The 24,573-nt window shown below is 37.4% G+C and overlaps 1 pseudogene; it reads right to left on the reverse strand.

Moving 5' to 3' along the window:
• Positions 1-233: 233 nt before the first annotated feature.
• Positions 234-551, reverse strand: LOC121830465 (cytochrome c pseudogene; annotated as a pseudogene).
• Between the last annotated feature and the right edge of the window lie 24,022 nt (positions 552-24,573).

A 24,573-nucleotide genomic window follows, 5' to 3' on the forward strand; every position in this document is an offset into this window, starting at 1 on the left:
CAGTTATATGAATCTGTGTATAAAGCCATTCAACAGGCTCTTTGTGAAAAGTAGGACATTTCTAATTAGGTCTCATAAAGTCCAATCTTATCTTGAGAGAGGGGGAGCAGTGATAGTATTAATGAAACTGGAATTTGTTTTGTTTTGTTTTGTTTTGAAGATCATATCCACTTTGTTACAAATAAATTTTACTTGAAACAGGACTATTTGTTTTATAATGAATAAGGCTGGTATTACTCTTTAGTAGCCTTTTCATGGTAAGCTTTTAGGTCTGTGCTTTCTTCTTTCCTCTTAATCCCAGTGAAGATCATTTTTTGTTCCAGAAATGTACTTTTGGGATTCTCCAAATACGCCATCAGTGTATGCTATCTTTAGGTGATTCTTTTGTTCTTGTTAGTATCTGTGTAAGAGAATCCAGCGACCTGACATGTTTTCCACACAAACAGACCATGGTGATTTGGTCCAGTCTTACACTTGTTTTCTTATCCCACAGTGTGGCACTGGACACACTTTCCAACAAAAATAATCTTGCCTTTCTCAACATCACCCATTCTGCAACGTGAGGATAGATGTCCCGCTTTCTAAGTTTTATTTATTTTTACAATGTATTTTGATCATATTCAATATTTTCCCCAACTCCTCCTATAACCACTCTCTACTCCTTCCCATCCTTTCACACACTCCTCCTCATCCTTCCCTTCCTCTTCTTCTGCTTTCTCCTCCTCCTCATCTTCTTGCCCCCATAGTGTTATGTCACCCAGCTAGTTGACCTACACAAACTCATGTGTTTGAACTCCAGTAGTGATGCTGTTTAAAAAAATTCTAAGCCCTGTAGGATGTGGAGCCTGGCTGGAAGAAGTAAGATTCTAAGGTGGACCTTGTAATGTTATAACTGGCCTGTTTCTATTTACTCTCTGCTTCCTGAGAGTGAATGCAAAGTATACGGTGCCTCCCACTTGTGTCAGCATATTTTCCCTGCTGTCGTGAACTTTACCATTGAAAGGTCCAAAATAAACCCTTCCTGCCTTGCAGACTCTGTGTCAGGTGTTCGGCCATAGCAATTAGAAAGGCAACTAGTGTACTCTATAACAACCTTTGAGAATAAATAAATATTACCCTGTTCTTCCAAAGAATCTGGGATTCACAAAGCTACAGTAACACATTTAAGGTTGTTAACTAAATATTTTAGATCCAGCTTGAAGCTAGTGCTTTTGCTCAGTAAATGAAATACTTTTTCTTCTCTTTCTTTTTTGTTCTGACTCTTATTTTTTTTTTTTTTGAGTCCAAAGAGCTATTTTTGAGAGATTCTTTTGTCAGCCTTTTTACTTTGTTCATCCATACTGTCTGTTTCTTGGTCATAAATTCTATGAACATGGCTCAGAAATTTTTAAGATGAACTATAAAACTCTCTTTTAACATGAAGCATTAATATAAAATACAGTATGAACTCATTTATAAGTCACATCAATGAAATAGCATAATCACATACCCAAAACTCAATGACATAGTGAAAAAGTATTTATTTTTCTGGCTTTTAAGGTGAACTGACATTTGTCCCTGATGTCTGGTAGGCTGCACATGTCTCAGTTCAGGAGCTATGCTAAAACTGCCTCCTCTTGTAGTGATCACAGGTGTTCTTGATTTTGCTCAGATGTTGTGTGATACCCACAAGGGCATCATCTGAGAACTTTCAAATCCTTTTGCCTACATTCTATGATCTAAAGCAAATCACAAACTACAGGGAATTTCATAGACTGAGGTGTGTCTCTACTCTTAAAGGGAGGTTTTGAGAGGCTAGAGAGATGGCTGAGGTTAAAAAGCTTCTTTCTCTTGCAGAGGACCAGGGATTTGTTCTCAGTACCCATACCAGGCAGCTCACCATTCTCTGTAACTTCATTTCCAGGGGACCGAATGCCTTATGGTCCACCATGGTACTTTTGTATGTACATGGTGAGGATAAACTCATGCAGGTACACACATATACACAGAGTCTTTAAAAAGAGGAAAGTTTTAAAAGCTGGAAAGATTAATCAGGGGTTAAGAGTACAAGCAACTCTTCCAGAGGACAAAAGCTGTAATTCTAAACCCCTAAAGTGTTATTTTTAGGGTACCCATGTGATGTCTTTTGCATGTGGCATGGAATTCTAGTTTTTGTTATACTTCTTATTACTTTTAAGGAATTTTATTCACTTTTTGACGAGAAATAATGTATCCATTTCATAGGAGATTGTGCCATGATTTACATAAACTATAAACTAAAATTATGTAAGATGCAGAAGTTTCACATAAAATGAAAATTATCCCTCAATCTAAGAAAGCCATAACATTGAGCTAAAAAGTGCAGAGCATATTTGTCACTTCAATTCTTATTAATACTGATATGTTCCTAGAGAACAAAACACACAGAAATATACTTTAATGCACTCATATATACAAACACCACAAAAATATGTCAACTGAGTATGAGGCAACACGTAGACTAATTGAGGAATGAGTTCAATTCTGAAAGCCAGATGCCACAAAGAAAGAAAGGAATGGGGTGTAATGACTTCAGCAGCTCAATCAGAGGATCAAATAAGCAGAAGAGAAAGGTAGGAGAAAAAGCAAAGAAAGTATCACATTTAAACATATACCAGTGAATTTCACAGAGCTTATTTATTCCTAAGCTAAAAACAGAACATTAAGGCTCTAAGTAAATAAACATACATAAGTTAAGGCTCCGAGATGTACAACTTCAACAAAGGGAAGACATGTATTATTGTTATTATTATTATTATTTATTATTAAATGATTTAAAAGTCAGATTCCATTTACTTAAGAGTTTCCTTGTTGGCAATACCCAAATGTTCACAGAAAGGCCGTTTGTTTAGGTTTAGGTTAGCACATTAAGGAAAGTCTCCGGGTCCACATCCTCTCACCTTTCCACTCAAGAATTCGTATTTAGAGATCAAAGAAGGAATAACACACTTCTCACCCCAGTGCAAAGCTCTGCTCTCTTATCATATAGACAAAGAACAATTGGTCAAGCTGATCTGGACCCAATCCCTCTGGACAGCTGCCATTTCAGACCCAGTAAACTTCAGCTTTGATGATGAAGGTGAGGAGGAAACAGACAGAGGGAGCACAGAGTCTATCAAAACTGCTGTGATGGATTGTCACCATGAAAGTGTTTTCACGCATTTAGAGCTGCTGTTTAAATAGACCAATGAAAATACAACAAGCATAAGCAAACTTAGTTTTCTTATCTTGTAGTTATTAAATGAAGACATTAAATCCATTAAAGAACTATGACATGCCATTTTCCCTTCAAAGTAGAAAAGAACATATTCACAGCATGGTCTGCTATGTACAAATCCACCTTGTCTTTTTGCACCTTTCATATATGGTCACTATATCAGTGATTTTTTCGATGGCATATTGTCCATCACTGAACAGGAAGGACACCACGTACCAAGAAAGCAATGAAAATATTGGGGTCTCTGACTTTAACAAATTGTGGGTGAGTTTCTTTAACTGAGCTGAGAAAAAAAAATAAAAGCTGTTGAAGAAGTTGTCCATGGAAACTTTTAAGCAATTTTTTCTATTTCTTCTTTTAATTTTTCTTAAACAGAGGACATTTAACAGTGTAGTTCTTACTAATATTTATATTTCTGAGATTCAGAGGCCAAGGAGGAAGTATAAATTATAACATTGGGGATAGAACAATACTTTTGTCTGCTACCCTTTTTTTTTTTTCAGATGTGAAATCAGCCTACTTTGTAATTTACTGTATGTGGAAAGTCATTTTTTTGATCACCTTGTTTGGCTCTTTCATGCATGGATAACACACTTCAAAATAACTCATTTTTATAATTTAAGAATATTGAATCATAGTCTGAGAAGAAAAAGACTCAGAGCAAAGATGTGGGGGTGGGGGCACAAGGAATTAGCCGGACAAGTAGATGGAGTGTAATAATTAGAGTAAGCTGCTAATTAAAGGCTTCTGGGGACTAAGAGGAAGAGAAAGGCAGGCTGGTAATGGGTGTGCAGCCTCTCTGCAGTCACATGATATAGTAAAGAAAGGAAGGGCTGAAATTAGAGCTGACAGAGAGGTGCTGTTCCTAAGGAGCCATTCAAGCAAACAGTTCTGGGTCCTGACCCTTTGCAAGTTGTGGTTGCAAAAGTAAAGTGCCTGATAAAATAAAGCTCATGTTACATATCACAGAAAAGGTTTTGATATCGCACGTTTATACTGACAAATGTATTTTTAAAAACGTATTCTCTTACCTGTTTTGATGACCGTACCTGTAATCCCAGCTCTTGGGAAACCAAAGCAAGTAGATTTGAGTTTGAAGCCAGCTGAGGTTACATACTGGGACGCTGTCAAAACATTAATTAAGAAAAAATAAACTCTCTACTTTACATCTCTTGGGGTTGTTTATAACACTGATGGGAGAATCCTGGACTTCCGCATGCTTAATACATAACTCTACTGTTGAGGGACACCCTGGCCCCACCCATCCATAATATAGATTCTACATCATTCCTAATACTGTAATGCATGCTTCCCAAGTATTTCACTATTTTAGAAACCATTCAGCAGATACAGAATGCTACCCTCTAAGTTTATTCAGACATTAAAACCTACAGGAAGCATGAAACCCAGAATGAGCAGCAGAAATAGCTGAAGATTAAAATGAGTGAGTAATGAAGTCCAGTAAAAAGGGAAGCAGAGAGGTGTCTGGCACAGTGGCACAACAGAAGCTTAGCATGAATGAGGCTTTGTGTTCCAACCTTAGCATCTACAGAAAAAATTACACGAACAAGATAGAAGCAGTTGTGTCTGAGAAATTAAGTGTAATATTTTAAATGAATCGATTAAAAACAAAACAGGAAACAAAGAACAAAATTTGGCTGTCAACAAAGGTGGTGATCTTACAGATCTGCTAGTTACACAATTCATAATTGTATAATAGATGTGATTAAGATAAAGATGGCCTGGTGGGCTCCAGAAGACTGAGAAATCTGAAGTTTGACCTCTAGTGCTAGACAATTATAATATCGCTTAACTGTAGAAAAACTAGCATGTGAAAGATTTATTTTTTCACAGACTTTGGTGGCATTGGTTAGTCTCTGTGTCTAGTCTGAATTACAGATACACACAAAGTTACCAACTATGTAATAGTGCAGGGCATTAACCATGTCCCTCGCCACACAGTTCTTATAATGCACAAAGTGCATCTATATTCCCACAATGTCCGTGTAAAGTGTAGCTCCTACAATGTCAGAAAGCTAACACACTGAGACAGTGAGTATGAAAGAGACTGGCAGACCATTAGTCCTGGTCCACTCAGAATACGTACATACACATAAATACACAATTAAATACATGTGAATCCTATGTTCTGACGAGGTCAGTAAAGGCAATGATAAATATTGTAAATGAGAATAGCCAGAAATTTTCTTAGGATGTGAATACAGAACTAAGATCGGACACCTGGCAGGAGCTGGCCAGGGTAGTCTGGGGGATGAGCAGCAACGGTAAGACCCTCACAGTCTGGGGAATAGTAGAGAGGATGCACAGGTCCATTTGAATTGTACATATGAGCCTGGCTGCTGTATGCTCAGTGAGGGGATCACCAACGTAGAAGTTTCATAGACAGGTTAGGCTAGAGGCAATCAAATCACTTTCAGCAGCATAATAGGAACCAGTTTGTGGCTTGCTATAGTGGGAAAATATTAGCTCTTGGAATAAGATTCTATGCAGGAAGAGTACTGTGTAAGTGAGTAGAAAGCGCACTACATCTTAGTAGAAAGTTATAATGACATTGCAATTCATATAAGTAAACATTGTTAAAATTAGATATTGTCTAAAACAGCCCACTTCAAAACAATTATTTTTGTGGGTTGTAAAACACAAAGAGCAAAGTGATCTATCCAATTTTGGAAATTTTAGATAGTCTCTAAATTGATAAAGAATTCATAAGTAAAAGAAACTATTTTGTGTAATCTAGCAAATATTTTTCTAAAAATTTCTCATGTTCAAATTAAATATTTAAGCACTGAGTTGGTGACAAATTGATCTCCAATGGGTAAAATGGTTGGTTTTCTTAGGAAAGAACCCACTCAAGTGTGAAACCTGATAATGACAGTATTTGATACTTTCCATGCTGGAACGAGGGTTCAAAGTTCATGGCTTGTCTCTGTGATTTGTGGGTTCTATCAACCACCTTTGGTAGAGTCTCTGTCTTTGGCTGAAAGTCTCTGAACACCGGAAGAAGCTAGCATTTGTTGAGGGACATAGAGAGGCTTGTGAGCAGACCTCAAAATGATTTCAACTCTCTTATTATTCAGGTGTTATATTTGACAATATTAAGCAAAAATAAGGCTTCTAGGAGTAGTCTCTTTATTTTTTCCATGGGCATCACTCAATTGAATTTTTAAATTATGTGTTTCCTTACACATTTTCAAACTGAACTTTCAACATTTTGAAAATAAGATTTCAGGTGTGTTACTAATGTTGAGATTTAATATGAAACTCTTTAGAAGCTCTCTTACAAGTGCATCCGATGGAATTGAGGATTCTAAGCACTACAATTATTTGCCATTCACCAATGTTCTCTTTTATAAAATTACATAGTTTTTTTTTAATTTGAAATAGAATTGTATCACTTTTGCCCTCCTCCTCCTCCCCCCAGCCTCTTCCCTGTAGCCTTCTTCAGGCCCCCTCCCCCATGCTTCCCCTATTCTCCTCTTTTTTCTTTATCTCTGTCACATATAGATATGCTTATGTATATACATATATATATTAAAATCTACTGAGCCTATTTTTGTTGTTTATGTCTATAGGGTTTCAAGTTTGACCACTCAGCACTGAATAAACAATAACGGGTCTCATCCTAGGGAGATGCTAATTCTCCTTCCCCCAGCAGTTCCCTGGCTGCCTGTTCAGTTTTTCCTGGTTTAACATGACTACATAGTTTTTGCATGTAGTACTAGAAATGCATGTTTTAGCAGATAATCTGAAAAGTCACATAAAGTTGCCTATAATTTTACATGAAAAATTATTTTTCTATTTTCTATGCTCAGCATTTAGATTTTTTGAGGCCGGGCCTCAAAATAAAACTGAGGGAGGCAGCTCAGTGGGTGGAGGGGCTTGCCTCATAGGCCTGGTAGTCTGAGTTTGATCCCTGGAACCCATATGAAGTTGGAAGGAAAGAGTCAACACCACAGAGTTTTTCTGTGACCTCCAAATGCACGTTGTGGCATGTACTCTTTTGCTTACATCTCTAATACACAAAAACCCTATGCACACGAATATACACAATAGCAAATAGTCTTTAATTGTGAAGCAGCAGTGGTTCTTATTTGTAGCTAGAGTTTTCCTGCCTTGCCCAGAGTCAGGACAAATCTCTGTCATCCCCAAGTCCTACAGCCGCTCAGACCCAACCAAGTAAACACAGAGACTTAGATTGCTTACAAATTGTATGGCCGTGGCAGGCTTCTTGCTAACTGTTGTAGCTTAAATTAATCCATTTCCATAAATCTATACCTTGCCACGTGGCTTGTGGCTTACCGGCATCTTCACATGCTGCTTGTCCTGGTGGTGGTTGGCAGTGACTCCTTCTGCCTTCCTGTTCTTTCTTTTCTCCTCTCTGTTAGTCCCGCCTATACTTCCTGCCTAGCCACTGGCCAATCAGTGTTTTATTTATTGACCAATCCGAGCAACACATTTGCCATACAGAACATCCCACAGCACTTATTCTTGGTCTTTTTTACACTATTTTGTTCACCATTGTCTTTGCACTCCTGTTATCTTCCCTTAATTCCTTGGGTCTGTTTCCCACTGCTGCAAGGACAGTAACAATGGTCGCTCACCTTGCAGAAATGCCACCAAGTATCACTGATTCTACAAGTTCATAAAACAAGTGGAAAGAGATCACATTTAAAAAAAAAGACATTTATTTTTACCTTTTTTGAAAGGTGGTAATATTATCGATATTGTTCTTAAATCTGCACAGATTTCCTGTAGGTTTACAAAAATGTTTTTAAAAATTGTGTACTGACTGCTGTTTATAAGGCAAATATGGTGAGGGCTCCATGGCTTTTGGACACATGAAGGCACAGAAACAGTTACTGGCCTTTAAATCACTGCATTTTAGAAGAAAACAGAAACTCTAAATTCAAAATGTTTCAGTGAATAGCGACTTTAAGTCATTTATCACTTTGTGTATGGCTTTTGTATTATTCTAAACTAAACATCCATTAATAAACAAACAGCAAAATATGTCAAACCTTCTTTACTTACTTGTAAATCAGTCTTAATTTTCTCTAGGTTATTTTTTGATGGAATAGAATAGAACATGTTTATTTGATGAAATATAATTTGACTTTCTTTTAAAAAAAACTTTTATTTATTTTACAACCCAGCTGCAGTTTCCCCTACCTCCTCTCCTCCCAGTCTCTCCCCCCACCTCCCCTCTGTCCCCACCCCACCCCTCTGTCCTCACCCCCTCCACTCTTCCTCCATTTTTTTTCAGGAAATAGTAGGTCTCCCATACATATCAACAAAACATTGTTGTGGGATATTTGTACACTGTGTAAAGCTGTTTCATGGTGATTGGTTTAATAAAGAGCTGAATGGCCAATAGCTAGGCAGGAAGAGGTTAGGTGGGACTTCCAGGGACAGAGAGGACTCTAGGAAAAAGATAGACAGATGCTAGAAGATACAGAGAAGAAACAGGAGGTGCAAGATGGAAGAGAGGTAACACCACATGAAAGAATGTAGAGTAATATAAATGGGTTGATTTTAAGTTATAAGAACTAGGAACAAGCCTAAGCTATAGGCTGAGCTTTCATAATTAATAAGAAGTCTCCATGTCATTATTTGGGAGCTGCCTGGCAGGACAGGAAAATACTTGTTACATATAGTGTCTTACATGAACCTTGAATATCCACACGGGGACTGAAAAAGCAGTCTCTTGGGTAGGTTCAGTATACAGAGACACAACTCTTTTCAGAGGCCCTACTACGCATCTCAACACTTGAGCAGCAGGCTCCGGATACAAACACCTGCCACAGGAGCAAGCAACAACTTACCAGGGCTGGGGCAACTAAATGTGGCTCCTAGGCTGGAGCTAAATGGCATGAGGCTAGGCTCTCACGGAACTGAGAAGAATGGAGTTTCCACCAGAGGAGCACAGTGGTAGCCTAGCCATTTAAGGTTTGGCTCACATGGTCAGAAAGTACTGCAAATGCACAATAAGTCAGGTCGAGACTGGGAAAACCTCTGAAGAGCTATAGTATGCTTAAAAAGTGTGTTTAGGTGCTGAAGAAAGAAAAGGAATATAGACTTATAAAAAATAAACCAATAGTTTAAAAATAATAAAATGAAGTCTTTAAAGAGAAAAAAAGGAATGTAAAAGGAAAAAAGCCACATAAAGATGGGAAATATACAGGATGTCTAGATCCTGTATGGTGTTTTGTTGATTTTGAATTTTTAAAATGCTAATGAACCCAAAAACAACAGCTGCTGAGAGATACTGGACTGTGAAAAAAACTGCTAAATTAAACCAGCTTATACATTTTAAAGATAACTTCAGAATGGAAGCCAGGATACATGTTATGTTGGAGTTTTTCTTTTCTTTCCATGGGAGAAGAAAAGCATGTCTATCATCAAAATTGATAAAGATTAGATTCAAACAGTAGAGACTTTTTGATTAGGAGAGGCAATAGTTCATCAAACAGCATGGCAGTTCAATCTAAATTAACTTATAAGACTAATAAATGTCTTTCATTTGATTAGATATAACATGCCAAAAGCAAAACTCCCCAAAGTTAGGGTTGGGGCCCCGTTATATTTTTGTCATTCCAGGGGAATAAAAGCATCCAACAAAAGAATCTGAAGACCACTGGACAAATGAGACATTTAAAGAAGAAGAAGGACAAATTATCCAGAGAAAATGTCCCAAGGAAAAGAGTAAATAGACCTAATGAAATAGCACGTTTTCACCAGAATAAAATCCCATAAATATTCCCAAATGTTTGTTTCTGCTGTTCTCTACAGACATATAAGGCAAATGGTCTTTTGTAGTCCCAATTCAATTAAAAAAAATTAAAGCTGACCTTGAAGTAGGAGCATGGCTCTCTCCTCTAACCCCAAGAATGCTTGTTAAAGAAAAGTCCAAAATCTCTATCTCATGTCCGAAGACCCATCTGGTATGGGAGAGAAGCCAAAATTAAGGGAGTATTCTATTGACACTAATCTCATAATCCTTTGGTTTTATTTTGACTATTTAAAACTTTTCTTAAGGTATAAATATTATTTCAAAATTTATAAGATTACTGTATACACACATATATATTTAAACTTTCTGTTGTGATATTAGTGGTAATATATAGTACTAACTAATTCTAGAAATAGTCTTCATCTAGTTTCCTGTACATGATTTTGAGCTTGAGTCCGAATCAGGTAACTAGGAATTAAGCTTGTGTACCCAAGATGTATTTAACAGACTGTGATCCTTTAACCTCTCTGAGATCTGCTGTATATGACATATAAAATGTTTTAAGTTTTCTGCAGTGAACCATGAACATTCCTAACAGTGACCTTTGAAGTCTCCAAAGGATAATGGGGTCCCAGAATGATGATTCCACTTGGATTGAGGTAATGCCACTAAGCTGACAAACACCACCCAAAGATCAGCTATGAACTATAAACTGTCCAGCACAATTTCAAGGAGGTTAGCTGGTGTGGTCCAACCTCACAGTCTACTCCAGCCAGGACTTCAGATGAGGCCTACACTTTCACATCACACTGAGACTAGACAACAGCTAATTCTCTCAGGACTTGCCCATTTTCTCAATTTTCTCAGGGTCCCCTAAAGATGCTGTCACCAGACAACAGGAAGTAATTTTAAGGATACAAACACCTACATTCCCAAGAGGTGGGGTGGATGGTTTTCGGTCATTCAATGGATTATGGATGTTTATCATCATTTAGAGGGGTTGTTTGCAAGTTGTTATTGGTCACAGTCAGGGAGGAAGCTAAGTAAAAGAGATTAGATTCAGGGGGTCTGATTCTGAAAAGTAAAAAAGAAGATATAGGAATGATAGGTTAAAAGGGCAGGTTATTAGATCTAATTTTAAACTAAAAAAGCAACTACTAGTCTTAAATATTTTACGTCAGTATGGATTTTTGTATATTGATACAAATTAAAGGTTATTTTGTTGTACTATATATATGATTCCACTCTTGTTTAAGGTAGTTTTGTATATTGATACAAATTTAAGGTTACTTTTGTTTATGTTTATATACTCCTATTTAAGGTATTGTACCTATGCAGCTCATTTAAAAATGTAATGTATAATTAAGAAATACAAGTTTGTGGTAAGTCATGTAACAATCAGATTTGTGGCCATGTTCTGTATGTTTTTAAGGTCCGACAGAGATATATTTTAGATAGACAAATGGTCTTCAAATACTTTGGAGACCTACAAAATAGAGCATTTAAGATGTTTTAATAACAGAAAGCTTCTCATGACAATGAGACATGCCTGCTCCTGGTAGCACTAATTCACTTCAAAAAAAGATGATAGCATCAAAACCTTCATATGGAGTTAGTTTTCATTGTTGCGAAGTTAGCCACTGAACAAAACTGCCCTTTCTTCAACTGCTGATAGTATGCTGTCCAAAGTGGACAAACAAGACACAAAGAAAATGATTGCCAAACTTTGCCAAGACAAGGTAGGACAGTGCTTCAAAATTCCTGCTTTAGAGTAAAATTTGCCAGATATTATAGCCTGTAGGCCACAGATAGATGCCCCAACCTTCCAGAGGAACCTTGGCTAACTGTCCAGGAAGCCAGCTATTTCTCTCATTTCTATAGCTTTAGAAGTTGCTTGCTCTGCACTTCCTGTTTACTCAGGTAATAATATATCATTCTTGGGTCTCTGATGGAGTTGAAGATGAGACAGTTATAATTATAATTTTCCTTGTTACCAAGTTCATAAAAGAAACTCGAAAAAAGGTATAAAGCATAAAAGGGTAAGGGATATAGAAGCTTAAATTGTTTATCTAAGAAATTGTTTTGAAGCCTAAAAAGATAGTTTTGTGTTGGTAATACAAGTTATAATAGAAAGTGAACTAGCTATAAAACCTTGGACTTATCAAGATAAGAAAAATTTTGAAATAATTTCTCCAAATTGACAAATACAAATGCACTGTAGATTGTGAATGTAATTCTTACTTGATAATTGCTCTTATTGCATATAATTTTATTGTATTAGAGTTAATACCTTTTCTTTTCATTTGGACAAAGAGGGGGAATGTTGTGGAATATTGGTGCACTGCGTGAAGATGAATCACTGTGATGGTTTAATAAAAGACCAATAGCTAGGCAGGAAGAGGTTAGGCAGAATTTCCAGGAACAGAGAGGGCTCTGGGAAAAAGAAAGGCAGACACCAGGAGACACAGAGAAGAAACAGGAGGTGTAAAATGGAAGAGAGGCAATGCCCCATGATAGAATGTAGGTTAATATAAATAGTTAATTTAAGTTATAAGACATAGTTGGGAATAAGCCTAAGCAATAGGTAGAGCTTTCATAATTATTAAGAAGTCTGCATGTCATTATTTGGGAGCTGGCTGGTAGGACAGAAAAACACTGTTACAAAACATGGCATATCAAGTTTCAGTAAGACTAAGCACCTCCCCATGTAAAGACGAATCACATTTGCAAATTAGCAAGTCTGCACTTTTGTACATGATAGTATTCCTAAATGTAAAGGTAATGTTTATTTCAGGATATATGTTTGGGACTATAGGTTTATGTATAGAAAAGAAATACTCTGAATGCTAGAAGTGGTAGAAAGGAATACAACTATGATGCTGCCAGTTAAGCATTAAGTGTTTGTATTGTTTTCATTTCTCAAAGTGTCATTCAAATGGAATTCAATATATGTGGTGCTAATGTCAATAGTCATTATTTTCTAATAGCTAATTCCCTATAAAAGGGGAGAATTAAATCAATTTTATTAAATTAAAAAGAGGATAAAGAAATAGCCTAGTAATAAGCAACCTATTAGGAAAATAGGGGAAACTTCTCTACTGAAAGATTTCTCTTTACTGAAATGATTAGCCAGAGGAATGTACAGTTGATAAAAGTGAGATAGGGGGCAAAAACAGATGACAAAGTTTTCATGCTTTGTTAACTAGTCAGCAATGACTGCTTTTCACATTAGTATTTTCTATTTGTAATAGGTATGTTATATTTCTGTCTTCACTGAGAATCCTGTTTAATAATGGGAGAAAGTTTTTTTAAATTATTATTATTTTTACTTTCTCTGTTTTAACTTTGAAAGAATCTGGTATAATGAATTGGATATTATTATATTGGGATTATAAATGCCTCCCCAAAAGCACATGTGCCAAGATCTGTCCCCAGCTAATGAGAAAAGTGAGGTAGTGCAGACACTTGAGACAGAAGGATCTGTACTTTTTAAACATGTTTTTCAATGTAGACCACTACTGGCACAGAAATGTTAACTAGTGACATTAAAACAAAACTTTATCAGATCATAGATATCATATTCATATTATGAAATGGATGTTGAATCACCAGACCATTGCTGTTAAGGGGATGTTGAGAGTCCAGCACCTTCTTCCCTCTTTCTTTCTGGGCTGCTAGGAGGTAAGCAGCTTTGCCATGACTCTGAAATTCAGTACTTCAACTCACCATGAATTGAGACGTCTAAAACTACGATCTAAGGTAAATATCCTTTTCAAAAATATTTTTATTATAAATCCACACACCTATAATAAACCTTTATAAAGAAGTCAAAAGTACACACTGGAAAAAAGCATCTTCAATAAATGGTGCCAGTCAAATTGGATACTGAATACAGAAGAACACAAATAGATCCATACTTATCACCCTGCACAAAACTCAAGTCCAAATGGATCAAAAACCTCAATACAAGACCAGATATATTAAGCCTAATAGAAGAGCAAATGGGAAATAGCCCTAAATTCCCTGGCACAGCAGAAGATTTTTGGAACTGGACACCATTAGCAGAGGCACTACAAACAACAATTAACAAATGTGAACTCATGAAACTGAAAAGCTCTGTAAGACAAAGGACACTCATTTGAAAAAAGCTGCAAGCTACAGGATGTGAAAATTCCTTTTACCAATTACACAAATACACATGTGATAGATGTATTTGCTTATATGAGGATAGTAGGCATTCAATAAATCAACAGATTCTGAGTGGTTAGCTATAGAAGATGGGACTGGGGGTGAATAGATCTTACTGGGAATGGGAAATAGAATAGAATTTTATGGGTGGACTGGGGCAGGTGGAACAAGAATGGAAGGATCAGCTGGAGAGGGGAGATTGGGTTAAATGAGAAAAATGCAGATGGAGACAGATAGAATTGAGATGCATTTGAGAGGTGGTATGGAAGCCTAGGGCAGTGAAATCCTCCTAAAATATACAAAGGCAATCCTAATGAAGTCTTCCAATAATGTGGGAGACCGAGTCCCAACTGGTTATCTCTTATCATTAAAGAAAGCATCTAGTAGAGGGACTGTGTTACATCCAGTTAAATTGTTGGCCGAAGGAATCCCATGGAAATCCCTAAACAACCCAGGCTGTTGATAAGACAATAGTTGTCAGGGGCACAGAGGTCCTTGTGCTCATAGAGAATCACTAAGAGAATCAGATATGTTAATCACACAGAGATTAATCCTCAGTGGAGAAGATATAAACCAAATACCTGCATTCCACCCAGAAAGCTGAGAGTGGAGGTTGTTAATGTCGTGGTGACTTTTTTTTTTTTTTTTTTTTTTTTGCTATCTGAAGGGACAAACCTCACCCTAATACCCCAGAATGATTATCCCAGACTCTTGCCTCCCTAGACCATCCTTAGAATAGATGTCACAAGTACTTTTGGCCTGCTAACCTCTATGCTATTGCACACTAGATTCTAGGCCTTTTAGCTATAGTAAAAGAGTCTCTATGTGGTTACCCTTTAAACTTTATTGTGCATTTGGAATTGGACTGCCTGGACTGATTATTGTCTAGAAAACCTTTCCCCAAACTGTACTGTTTTAAATATGCTGACAATGAACTGCCTGGCATTAGATGCCCCTAAGTCTGATCTAGGTTGATGAAGAAATCTGCATTGAGTTTTCACTCTTATCTCTTTGTATGGTTTGCTTCCCCGTATGACACCTGCAGGGACCACTTCCAATAGGTTGCTCCCCACAAACTGAAAGCTGAGGCCCCATTCCTGAAGACAATACCCATACAACTCACTGAACATAGAGAGGTTGAGCTCATACTTCCTAGAACCTTCACCCTATATTCTTGTGTCTTTGGCATGGGAAAGTACTCTGCAGGCTACCAAAAGAGAAATGTAAACACCAGTGCAGACACAAACTTTTGGATCTATAATGCTGTCCAGCCTGCAGTACATGCTAGGGTAAGGGTGGAACAAAGCTTGTGGGAGTAACCAAGCAGCATCAGATTTGACTTAAGGCTCACTCCCTGAGATGAAACCCATGCCCTCACCCCTGACACTGCTTGGTTTACCAAGAATTCGAGACTAGATAGCTCAGAGACCTAGGGTAAAACCCAATACTACTAGCCCTTTTTTTAAAAAAAAAAAAGTACGACAATTAGGATGTTTGGCCAGGTGGCCTTCGAATACTTCAGAGATCTATTCAGAGAGCCTGATCCAGGTCGGGACCCCTCAGTCTTTGGTTCATAGTTCATGTGTTTCCATTCGTTTGGCTATTTGTCCCTGTGCTTTATCCAACCATGGTTGCAACAATTCTCGCTCATATAAACCCTTCTCTTTCTCGCCAATTGGACTCCTGGAGCGTCATCTGGGGCCTAGCCATGGATCTCTGCATCCAGATTCCTCAGTCCTTGGATGGGGTTTCTGGCATGACTATTAGGGTGTTTGGCCATCCCATTACCAGAGTAGGTCAGTTCCGGCTGTCTCTCGACCATTGCCAGCAGTCTTTTGTGGGGGTATCTTTGTGGATTTCTGTGGGCCTCTCTAGCATAGTCAGGCCCCAGGTGGAGCTCCAGGAGTCCAATTGGTGAGAAAGAGAAGGGTTTGTATGAGCGAGAATTGTTGAGACCAAGGTTGGATAAAGCACAGGGACAAATAGCCAAACGAAAGGAAACAAATGAACTATGAACCAATAGCTGAGGAGCCCCCAACTGGATCAGGCCCTCCGGATAAATAAGACAGTTGATTTGCTTGATCTGCTTGGGAGGCATCCAGACAGTGGGACCGGGTCCTGTCCTTGGTGGATGAACTGGCAGTTTGGAACCTGGAGCTTATACAGGGACACTGGCTCAGCCTGGGAGGAGGGGACTGGACCTGCCTGGACTGAATCTACCAGGTTGAACTCAATCCTCTGGGGAGTCTTTGCCCTGGAGGAGATGGGATTGGGGGGTGGCCTGGGGGGAAGGCGGGGGTGAGGTGGGGGTGGGGAGGTGGGGGTGGGAGGGGGGAGAACAAGGGAATCCGTGGCTGATATATAGTTAAATTTAATAAATAAATTTAAAAAATGAAAAAAGTAGTGCTAAAATGAATCTCATTGATATGCTGCTATACTTATATATCAGCGCCTTATTCAGCAATCCTCAGAGGACTTTCCTCCTGCAGCAAATAGGAACAAATACAGAGACCCACAGCCTGACACTGTAAAGAGAGAGACAGAGAACCTTGAACAAACAGCCCTAAATGGGATGTCTCCATCAAATCCCTCCTCTCAGAGCACAAGGAGCACCTTGGAAGAGGAGGCAGAAAAAAGCATGAGAGGACAGAGGGCACCAGAAGAATAGCACATCCTAAATCAACCAAGCAAAGCTCATATGAACTCATAGAGACTGAAGCAGCAAGCATAGGTCCTTCATGGGTCTGTATGAGGTCCTCTGCATATATATTATAGCTATCAGTTTAGTATTTTTTATGGGACTCTTGAGTGAGTGAATGAGTGGGTCTCCAACTCTTGTGCCTTCTCTTGGGATCTTTTCCTTCTGCTGGTTTATCTTGCCCAACTTTGATGTGATAGCATTTGTTTTAGCTTAATATTTGTTTTTGTTGTGTTGTTATCTCTTAGATGCCTAGTGAGAGGCAGAAAGGAAGTGAATCCAGATGAGAGGGGAGGTGGGGAGGAACTGAGAGGAGTAGAGGAAGGGGAAACTGTAATCTGGATATACTGTATGAGAAAACAATCTGTTTTCAATAAAAGGGAGCAAATAAATATTTATTGCTCTAAAAAAAAGAAAAGAAAAATCCTAGTACACAAGAAAGACTTTATGTTTCCTTTTAACCCCCACCCCACCCCCATGATGGTTTAAAGAAAATGTCACCAAAAGGACCTGGCACTATTAGGGAGTGTGGCTTTGTTGGAGTAGGTGTGGTCATGTTAGAGTAAGTGTGTCACTGTGGAGGTGGGCTTTAAGGTCTTCATATATGCTCAAGATACCACTCAGTGTCTCAGACCAGTTCCTTTTGCCTGTGAGAACTATTGGCTCCTTCTCCAACACCATGTCTGCCTGCTTGCTGCCATGACAGTAATAGACTATACCTCTGAAACTGTAAGTGAGCTACCACAATTAAATTTTTTTCCATTTTAAGAGTTGCCATGGTCATGGAATCTATTCACAGCAATAGAAACCCTAATTAAGATACTCACCTAAAAAAACAGCAAATAAAAAAATTATTGTGCCAGGCAGTGGCAGCCTTTAATCCCAGCACTTGGGAGGCAGAGCCAAGTGGATCTCTGTGAGTTCAAGGACAGCCTAGACTACAGAGTGAGTTCCAGGAAAGGTGCAAAGCTGCACAGAAAAACCCTATCTTGAAAAAAAAAGACCAAAAACAAATTTATTGCTTAACATTTTATTTTAATATCATTCCTATTATTTATGTGCATGTGTGTTGGGGGGGGTATAGACACATGTGCATGTAGAAGTCAGAGAAAAACTTGTGGGAGTCAGTTCCTTCCTACTACCACTTGGACCTGGGATTGGACTCAAGTTGTCCAGATGGGTGGTAAGAACATTTACCAGCTGAGCCAAGTCCTTCTTCCAAAACTTTCTCTCCTTTAAGTTGATTATATCAGATATTAATGTGACAAAAGCTATCTAAATTACTATCAGAATCTCCCTAATTTCATGCTCAGAAAAAGATAATGTGTAGCTGTAATCACAGACAATACTGAGGCTCCTTTAAGTCTTTAAGGTAGAAATGACCAGATGGTACATATGACCTGTCTGTGATAATCCTGACTTCTCCAGTTTTTTCTTGTGTAATCACTCCTCTTTTAATGCACGAAAGGAAGCTAATTTGGAAAATTGGAGATACAATCATTTTGCAATTGGGTCTATCTGGCCTAAAATATTCAAGATGTTTAGAAATAACCTTTTCATAGATTAAAATTATCCATATTGTCTGAGCAACAAAATACATCCTACCAAAATAATTTGGGTATTCAGTTCTGGTTTATTTATATGGGTACATAAACTATGAGCCACCACAGATTATGTAATAAAGTATTTTTAGTAAAAATTTCTTCATACTAAAGAACAGTCACATTCAAGAAAGTCATTTGATTTGTATGTGTGATACCTCTGAACAATATATGCATTTATACTTGTCATGTAAGAAGTTTCAAGCTCAGAAATAATGAATATTTTCCACTGTTAAAAGAGATGTTCATAATTTAATCTTTGTTCCACAACTGTGGTTAATTTTTCTCTTAGAACAGTGTACATTTTATTTTATTCTAGAGATAGTGGCATCTGGTCTTATTTAGTGTATTTTCAGTAGACTAGTGATGTCATGGAGATGTTACTTAGTGATGTTCAAATCAAACTTCATTGTATTATAGATATCATATTTGTATTGACCCATGGGAGATGGATACATACATATATACATACATACATGGGAAGATAGATCAATACATAGATTTATGGGTAGAAAGATAGAAGATAAAAAGAAAGAGAGAGAGAGAGAGAGAGAGAGAGAGAGAGAGAGAGAGAGAGAGAGTAGATAGAAATGATGGATGTATGGATGTTTGAACTGATGGATAGATGGATGCTTGGACAAAGAGCAAGTAGACTGTAATTCTCAGCGACATTAAACTTGTATTCATCCAACATGTACTTTGAGTAAGCCCACAGGCTCTGGGAAGTATCAGCCTTGTTTAGAGTATTGGCTTTCTTGCTTCCTTGAGATGTGGCTCTAGTAAATTATCTCTACTAAGCCTCAAGCTTTCTATCTCAAAGACAGAATGATTGGAAGGATTATGTGCTAAATTTTGCTTAAAAGTTAAAAACTGTGTCTGGCACACTGCACGTTTTCAGTGGTTTCTGCCTTGTTATAAATCTTTTTTTTTTTTTTTTAATGTTCTGCTGCAGTTGTAGTGTGAAGATCTCAGATCCTTACTAAGAAAGGGCTGAGTCATTTTTAATGCTTAATTCCCACAGCATTTAACTATCAAGAGTAGTGTTATAATGGTAAGACATAGCATCTAGCAATATAAGAAGAGGAAATAACACCAATATATTTTGAATTTCAGATTAACAGCAAATATTTATTTTAGTGTAATATGCCCTCTGATTTTAACTAGATGCTTGGTTGTAACAGCTGCTCCACTATATTATGGAGTTGGATAGTAGTCTTCTGCGTGAGAACTTAGACACAATATTAAAAGAAGGGAGCTAAAATTGAGAGCAGGGGTTACTTTATAACACAATATTGTTTCATATGTGAATAAATGATGATTTTATTTAGGAGACATAGAAAATGATAAATTGATTAAAAAATAGCAAATATATCATGAAGTGCAACATGTTGTGTGATATCATTTAAGGAAATTACAAAAAACAGAAAAAAGCCATACAGATTTTTTTATAATATATTAGAAGTTAAAAATTCAAGTTATTTCTAGAAACTATTAAGAAGCTTTCCCATGTGTATGATCAAGATTTAAAGAAATTTTCAAGAATGAAAATATAAAGATGCCCTAGAATAGAAAGTGTGATCTCTAGGCAGTGCTTAGAGGGATGCCAACATGAGTCTTTCAAGTTGCAGCAAGAAAGATAAAAAGGAAAAGCAACATAAAAGTCTATGAAATAGAAGAACTCAGGTTAAGGTAACCTGGATGCTCCAATACTAGAGCTGGATCATAATTACTTTTTATAATGGTAAAGAAAGTAAATGATAAAGGTGTAAAATAAATAGTACAAATGGTTACATCTGTAATGTTTTATACTATATGCTAATCGATATACACTATAAAAACATATTTTGTGATGTCATCATGAAAATATAAAGTCGAAGCGTTAAAGTGTAGAGTTTTTGGTATCCAACTGAAGTGATTCTCAGCTCAAAATAGCTTGTCATAACAATATGTTTTCTGTCAACACTATGCACAGCATGGAGAAAACATCCATGGAACATTTACAAAGGAACTATCTATAGAAGAGAAAAAAATAGTAAGAAAAAAAACTGAAGTGTGCCATTATGCAAAAAGCAATGAACACAAAAGAAGACAGCAGGAAGTACAGACAGGCAAAATATCTATAGAGCATTGTCAGCAAAAGAGCAATAGCAAGTGTACTCTCTTAGTAATTACTTAAAGTATAAATGCTAAATCACTCAAATCAAAGACACAAAGTACATAAAACATTATAAAACACAAAGTCCAATGCGTGCTACCAAATACATCGAGTGGGAAGATAAGCATTTGATTTAAGAATGGGCATAGAAAGAATACAGCTGAGAATAATAGTCCATGCCAATGTTAATCAAAATTGATGATGAGTGGCCAGACATGTCAGAAGAATATAGGCCAAGTCACAAACTATAAAAATGGGACAAAAAGGACATCATATGAAGATGGAAGGGAAAACTCATATAAAGAGATCATCTTAAAAGTATACATGGACTTAACATCAGACTACCCAAATACATGAAGCAAACATCAACAAAACTGATGGAACAAATAGAGCAATAACAGTAGAAGTTTTTAATGCTTATTGTGTGGCTCTTTCTGAGTATATACGATAGGGTATCCATAACAGCCTCCCTAAGAAAAAAATTATACTACTGACGTCTAGACCATTGAAGCACTAAGTTCATTGGGGCTACTTACAAGAGCATAGATGACGCAAAGGCATCTGTGGAAAGCCACTCTGGCTTCCGTGGATCTGTATCCACGAACTCCCTGCCAGACTTTCAGGCAGCTCACTAGTCGGGGTTTCTCCTTTCACCAGAAATTGTTACTGCTTGCATAACTCCAGGGAGGGGCCTTGCGACTCTTGCAAGTTTCTGTATTTTCCTGAGATTTATGGATTTTATCTACCTGTATATCTTGTGAGTTTTACTTTCTGAGTTTTAAGGAGCCTCCCCTCTATTTTAAAAACAAATTTAAAATTTTATATGTATGGGTGTTTTGCTACACGTATGTCAATGCATGATGTGCATGCCTAATCCCACAGAAGCCAGAAGAGGGCATCAGATCTCCTAGGACTGGAGTTATAGTTGGTCGTGCACCACCATGAATGTGCCGGGAATTGAACTGGAGTCCTCTGGAAGAGCAGTTAGTGCTCTTAACCACTGAGCCATCACTCCAGACTCGATCCTCCCTTTTCTAAGAGGAAAAGCTTCAGTTCAGAGAAATAGCTGCCCAACAATGCCTTAATTTCAGCAATGAATAAAAACTTCCAAGCAGCAATGCAACTGGGGACTTTTATAATACTACAGACCAAATGAACCTAACAGACACGAATAGATAGTATTGTGGTCGACAGGAACAAACAAAATATACATCCTTCTTAACAAACACCGACTATTCTCCAGGGGAGATCACTTGTTAGGTCATAGAATCAGTCTTGATAAACTTATAAAAGATTGAAAGCATATGTAAAATACCTTTTACCACAAGAGAATGAACAGGAATTAATATCAAAAGTAAAGTAGAAAGTAAATAACACGTTCTTGAGAAACATATGAGTGAAAGATGAAATGGAAAATGAGTTGGACAATGTCTTAGTAGAAATGAATATGAAATATGGCAGTGCAAAGCAAGTGGAGCAAAGCAAAAGTGATACTATAAGCGCTATTTGCAGGAGTAAATGCTTATACTAAAAATAACAGCCAGGTGGCGGTGGCGCATGCCTTTAATCCCAGCACTTGGGAGGCAGAGCCAGGTGGATCTCTGTGAGTTTGAGGCCAGCCTGGTCTACAGAGTGTGATCTAGGACAGGCTCCAAAGCTACACATAGAAACCCTGTCTCAAACAAACAAACAAACAAACAAACAAAAACAACAACGCTACAAAATATCCCTATTTTAAGTCTCAAGTAACCAGAAGAATAAAAACAAATGAAATACAAATTAAACATAAAGAGCAAATCAAGGAAGAAATAAATGAAATAAAAAATTAAGAGAAATTATTGCAGGAACAGTTATTTTCTTATACAGATAATAACATTCAAAAACATCTAAACTACATAGGAAAGAAGACAAATAGTTAAAATTGAAAGAAGAGACATTAGAACTCATGTTGCAAAATTAAAAGGTATTATGAGACTTTTAGGACAAATTACATGATAACAATTTTAAATGACTTAGAAGAAATGAATAAACCTTAGATATATACATATTACCAACTCTGATTCATAAAGTAACAGGAAATTTGAACAGAACATGTAGATATTGGATCCAGATAACCTCTTAGACAAAGAAAAGCCCAAGATAAGATAGCATAGAAAAAGAGCAATATTAATAGTTTTCAAAATTTTGCCAAACATTGAAAAAGGATACATCCAAATTCATTTTCTGAAACCACTATTGTCTTGATATTAAAACCAACTGCAATAAAAGAAAACTATAGGGCAGCATCTGTATTGAACATATGTATGCAAAAATCTTCCACGAAATACTCACAAACTAGATTTTCCATCATGCTAAAATCATCATATCCTTTCGGCAAGTAGGATTGTTTTTCCTGGGCCTGTTCTGTCTGTTTCTATTTAACATGGTTTTAGAACTGCTTGGCCTAAGTGACAAAATACATCCCAACTGGGAAAATAATGAATTCGTCATTGTTCATAGACAACATGACCTTTTATTTAAGAACAACATAAAGATTCTACCAAATACTTTCAGAACTAAAACTACACAGTTACCGGCTATAAAATCATCCCTCCTTCTGACTTCTTGGGCACGGCACCTGCAGCATGGGCAGAGGAAGCACAGCTGGAGAAAAGAGGAGTACGTCAGATGAAGAAACTCGAGACAGAGAAGGCAACAGTAAGCAGAGCTAAAAATAAAAAAAAAATTAAAAAGCACCTATAGATGGAAGTAAATATTTGCAAGCCAGCCACGCATCTGGTAAAGTCCTGTTATAACTTAAAAGGCAGGACTGAGAAAGATGCTGATACAGGTTACTCTTCAAAAGAGCATTGTTAGATCAGGTCTAGTAGACAGAAAGCAGACCTTCCAGTCCCAAGAGGACCTTCGTGAGGAGAGAGTCCCACAAAGTGGGAAGCACTAGAACAGATTACTTGCTGTGTATAGCATGGTAGACAGGCCTAAAGAAAAGGGCCTTCAAATCTCTAGGACAAGGGTGCTTCTGACTTTTGAAGCTTTTCAGGGGGTTAGAATGAAATTTCCTACCATGTGTCTGGGCCTGGACTAGTATTAGCAGGTCCTGGCCTGGGAGCAGGTACTGGACAGGACGTTCTTGCATCTTGTGTTGCAAGGTGAAGAGAATAGGCTTACTTACCCCATGAAAGGCCTGTGAGCTCTAAGACGGACCTGTCAGGTTTAGGTCCTAAGAAACAGACAATGTATCAGAATGATCTGATTCCAAGGATGAAAGGTGGGACAGGAATGAGAGCCTGTGACTTAACAGCAACAACATTTAAAATTCATTAAAAAAAATCTACAACTCAGGAACCTCTCCTTTCCCCACAAAATGGGCAAAGGATCTGACGATATTTCTAAAAAGAAGTTATACAATATGACAAGGGTCTTTTAAAAACAACTTCACTTATTATTAAATATATTAAAATCAAATTCTCTATGGTGGCAGGGTAGAGACACACTCTGCTCTGATACTCAAAGCCTGAGTCATTCATGTCATCTTTTGGTGATCTCCATTCTGTTAAAACCTGCTATGGAAAAGAACTGCAGACCGAGCCAGTGAGACGAAGAGGGGGGTTTAGCAAAAGAAATTTTAACATAGACATTAAACATTAGCATTAATAAAAATGAAAGTGCTTGAGAAAAAGTAAAGCTCACCCAAGAGTAAGTGTCGACTTCTCAAAGGGGAGTCTTAGGTCATGGTCTTAAAAACAGCCAAACATACCATTTGTGGGTTTTGAAGCTATTATCTTCTAAGGGTTGCTATGAAACCTAAATGAAATCATAGGGTGGTTCCCATGATTGGGTAGGATTACAGCTGATAAGGTAAAGCCCTAGGTCACAAGATCTGTGGTGGGGAGTTAAGATGTTTTATTGTAGACAAAGCTTTCATCTTATTTATGAGATTTCTAA

The sequence above is a fragment of the Peromyscus maniculatus genome, chromosome 6 (assembly GCF_049852395.1).
Source record: "Peromyscus maniculatus bairdii isolate BWxNUB_F1_BW_parent chromosome 6, HU_Pman_BW_mat_3.1, whole genome shotgun sequence".
Lineage (NCBI taxonomy): Eukaryota > Metazoa > Chordata > Mammalia > Rodentia > Cricetidae > Peromyscus > Peromyscus maniculatus.